Source organism: Phyllostomus hastatus, unplaced genomic scaffold (assembly GCF_019186645.2).
Source record: "Phyllostomus hastatus isolate PE091 unplaced genomic scaffold, TTU_PhHast_1.1 phas_contig_147, whole genome shotgun sequence".
NCBI lineage: Eukaryota > Metazoa > Chordata > Mammalia > Chiroptera > Phyllostomidae > Phyllostomus > Phyllostomus hastatus.
Window position 1 is genome coordinate 3,713,693 of NW_025333603.1, and position 4,845 is coordinate 3,718,537.

Here is a 4,845-nt window from a genome sequence, read left to right on the forward strand (position 1 = left end):
TTCCAAGAAAGATGTCAAGTTGCTCCCCATACTCTAGGCTCATTTCTATACACCATATTCCATCTCCCTTCCCACCTGATCTGTGCCCAGGTAAATTCTATCCAAACTCCAAAACCCAGCTGACAGCTCAACATTTCCCTAAACTTCATCAACCAGAATTCTCCTCAAATCCTTTCACCACAATCAGGAAGTACTGTAATGACATCAAGTTCAGTCAGAACCATGGCCCCACCCATGCTGCATCACAGCAGTAGCTTCGTGCTCTACCAGGACGAGTGTCTGCAGTGTTTCTGCTCTGGGGCAGATGCCAGAGCCCAGGGGCCTCTGAGACCATTCTCAATCCTCACAAGCAGTGGCCAAAGCCTGGAAGTACTGGTGGCAAGGGAATGCAGATTGTGGATGATGACATGAGTGGGACATCTGCCTCCACCACTAAACCAGAAAAGGAGTAAAAGAAAGATGGAGATTTGCCTGCAGTGGCTGAGTTTGTGGATGAGTGACCAGAAAAGGTAAAGCAGATGGAAACCTTATGTTCCCATGTAAAATAGAAGCCTCTAGGAGGCCTTGATGAGAATCTACCTTCACACAGACATTTTTGTCACAGCTCCCCAGATTCTTCTTCTCCTAAGAGGGGCTGTCATGATTCACCAAGTCCCTTTCCTATCAGGAAGCATTATTGTCCTTCAGGTATATCTCCTAAAAAGGCCCTCATGACACACCAGATCCTCCTAGGAGGGCCCATCACAGCTCCTCAGATCTCTCTCCCCATGGCAGGGCCCTTAACAATACCCCTTCTTAACCTAGCACTCCTTACATAACAGTTCAATAGAGCCCATCATGACTCCCCGCCCCGATTTGGCTCCTCATGTTCTTCATTCCCTGTCCAGAATCAGAAGCAGTAAAGCCCCAGAAAGTGCCTTTAATAAAGCTTCTCCACATTGGAAGGGGCCAGTGTCCTCTCATCCCTCATGCCCAAACAACAGCAAATATGAATATGACTCAGACCTCTCTCTTTCACAAAACAGCAAGTGAAATTCCATTTTGAAAATAAACAGCATGATTTTTAAAGGCTCTTATCCAGCCATAGGAAATGTCTTACAAGCTCTTCACGGAGAAGACATCAGAATCACAAGTTGGACTCTTCTTCCTACCCAAGCGACAGTTGGAAAGCCTCTGACTCAGATCTTTCTCCTCCGTGGAATAAACAAAGTTCAGGGCACTGGGATTTGATTCAGATATGTCACCTTCATGTACTAGACCTACACACAAGAGCTTTGATTCTGATCTCTCTCCACTAAGGAGGAAACAGAGAGCCAAATCTTCTGATTCCAATCTGTCTCCACCCTGAAGGACTCACAGCACCTGGGAAAGAAGGCTGCACACATGTATTCTGGGGCCAGAACTGGGTTCGTGTTAACTGACATACAGTGAGAGCAGCAGGAACTCAAGAAACGGGACCAAGAAGCCATGGTATTTGAGGCTGAATTCCAATATGCTGAAACCATATTTGAGAAATTCAGGCATAAAAGGAATTTGAAACTGGAAAGTTTAGAGCAAAGGAGAAAAGAGATGTTCTCCTTCTCTCCTCAGAGAGATGAGCTGTGTACCCACTGGGGAAAAGGAGCTGTGTACCCACTGGGGAAAAGGAAACCCATTTTGTTGCTGTTGTCCATACTCAACAACAGCAACAAAATGTGCAGGATGCAGTAGAGAAAATGCAAAAGCCTCTGGCCTGCTATATTGATGAAGATATGAATCAGATGCCAAGAGAGAAAGACATGGGGACCCAATGGCCAACTTTATCAAAAATAAGGCTTTATCTTGAATATTTTATTAATATGACTCCCGTTGAGATTTTTGGTTGGCCAAAATGTTTGTTTTGTGTTTTCCGTAAGATGGCTGTAGTAGAGCTTAGTTTTCTTTAACATCATCTGAAATTATTTTGTTAGATTGCATTGTGACAGCTGTCATATCAGTGTGTATTTAAAAATCAAAATTGGCCCTGGCTGGCAGAGCTCAGTGGATTGAGCACGGGCTGCGAACCAAAGTGTCGCAGGTTCGATTCCCAGTCAGGGTCCATGCCTGGGTAGCAGGCCATGACCCCCAGCAACTGCACATTGATGTTTCTCTCTCTTTCTTCCTCCCTTCCCTCTCTAAAAATAAATAAATAAAATCTTTAAAAAATAAAAATAAAAATTGGTAAATTTTTTGTAGCCAATTTAATTTTGAAGATGGAAGAAAATATGCAACATTTTCAGCATATTAAGTTTTATTATTTCAATAGAGAAAAATGCAATTGAAACACAAAATAAGATTTTCGCAGTGTATGGAGAAAGTGCTGTGACTTATCAAACATGTCAAAAGTGATTTGCAAAGATTTTGCTGGAGATTTCTTGCTGGACAATGCTCTGCAGCTAGGTAGATCAGTTGAAGTTGATAGTAATCAAATTGAGACATGAATTGAACAATCAATATTATACCATGCAGGAGATAGCCAATTTACTCAGAATATCCATATCAATAGTTACTGGTGAAAATTAAAAATTTGTTTTATTTTACAGGAAAAAAAACCTATGACCTTCTGGCCAACCCAATAAATAAACCCAAAATTATTTTTTCCACCAAAATTCTTTTAAGTTTGTTTCCTCTTCCCTTCCACCAGCTAAAGAGGTTTACTTGCTGTGACTACAGCCCAGATGTCCCTTATTTGCCAAATAATCACCTCCATACAATCATCTGTTCACCTTAAAACCTTTATATGGGCGATAAGAAAAATGAGTCAGATTTCCACGGAGGTCTATAAACTTGTTATAAGTCTTACAACACCTCGTGTCATGAGAATCAATTCAGTCCTTCCTAAATGGTTTTAGCAGCTGGTCGACCTGACTCTGCTTGGCAGAAATAATCACTGGATTGGAAGTGTTCTTGGCCATGGGCTATGGAAACTTGAGTCTGTGTGAAGAGGGGAGGCAGAGTCAAAGAGGGAAAGTCAACTTCTTCCTAAGAGCTTTCTCACATTAGATCGATATCAAGACTTACTTTGGAAGGCTTTATCCTTTTAACTGATGCTCATTTGTCTTGATTTCAGATTCTTAAACTACCATTTCTCTCACAGATTAGAGAAACGTTCCCCATAAGGTCTCGGACCATGGACTGCTGACTCAGAATGTTTGAGTTAAGGCTTCTACAGCTGCCTGGAGTCCCAGCTGAAGATGAATTCACTCCCCATCCTCCCACTGAAGGAGTAACAGGGCATTGCACCATCGTGCTAGAGGCAAAGGTGTTGGTAGTGATTTCAGCTGAGCTACAACTTCAGCATACCAACTTCAGGTGGTTGATTATAAGATAGAAAACAATTTAGGTGCTTGATGTTTTAAAATCTGAGAGTAAAGGAGTGACCTAATGATAGGTAAATTGGAAAAAATGTTCTCAAACTCTGCTTAATGCTGGTGGAAGCATCTTTCAGTGTAGCTGCTAGCGGATGGACATGCCCCAGCACCAGATGCTTGTTGGTTGAATGACTTGTTGTTTAGTGGTCTCCATATAGGCATTAAGACTTGCCTTGAACTTAGAATGCCCGAAATTAATCCACCTTTGCCATTTTACCACCCCACATGATATCTAGATGTTATTTCCCATCCACTCTGTACTTTCAGTTACTGTTTTTACTAAGCCCATAAAATGAAATAAGAATTGGTTCAACCATGTGGCCACAGACTCGCTGCTTGGTTAGCTTAATGGTCAACTAATGATTGAACAAAGACTTCTTTAAATGCTCTTCTCAACATAAAAAAAATGTCCAAACCCATACAGAATTTTTTTGAGTTTATTTGAGCAAAACAAGATATCAAATGCTTCAGAGAATAATAGTTTTGTAGTTTTTTTATGCATTTGAAATTAAGGAGGGACTATAAAGATTACAGGAAGGTGGGAAAAACAAGAAACAGATTAGATTACAGGATAATTATCAAGATTATATGCTTTCTTGAGGGTGGTTTCTTCCAACAAACCTGAAAAAAGAGGCTCACTATGACATTTCAAAGGTGTGTAAACTAAACTGCACAAGAACAATGAACAGGTCGTGCTTAAGGCAAAGATAAATCTTCTACTACAGTGATAGGCCTGGGGGTAGATACACACCATGACCAGCCCAATTAGCAATTTGAGATCAGATCGCCCTGTGGGGTTACTTTACACAGAACCCCTTTTTCATCCACTCTTTGAACCACTACAGCTCCTGACCTCTGCTAAGGACTGGCTGTGTGCTCTGAGACATGCCTTTGATGCTCTGGCAGGCAGTTTACCACTCTACCCCAGCTTCTAAAACTGGAAAAGTTGTTGTTCGTTCTGCCTGTCACTACGAGAACCAATAAGTATAGACAAGGATTGAATCTTTATGGGGGCTTTATTCAGATGCTGGTGATCTGAGAAGATGGTGGGTTATATAACCTCAAGAACTGTTTTAACATCTTATCTCAAGCCAACCTTTTTATAAGAAGGGCAGGTAAGGGGTTTGGAAAAAATTTAATCAGGTAAGAGCAGTCCAGCTATGATTTCCCTGATAGTTCTTTATCTACTTGATCAATTTTATCTGAATCATAGACCTTCCCTCCCTGGAACACAGTGGCTTATGTACCACCTTGATAATCAATTGTTTACAGATATCCCTGGGGCACAAGGCTGAATTTCTTGGAGTCCCATAGGAATAAGATTTCCACATGCATTAATCACTTTGGCCTATGAACTATAACTACAGCTAAAATCTTTAACATTTCAGTTCCCTATGCATTAATTTCTCAAGCATATCAACTACAACTATAGCTAAAATCTTTACCTCTTGACTAC

At 41.1% G+C, this 4,845-nt stretch overlaps 1 pseudogene; it reads left to right on the plus strand.

The window, feature by feature from the left end:
• The first annotated feature begins 222 nt into the window (after positions 1–222).
• Positions 223–2,203, plus strand: LOC123830569 (annotated as a pseudogene).
• The last annotated feature ends 2,642 nt before the right edge of the window (positions 2,204–4,845 follow it).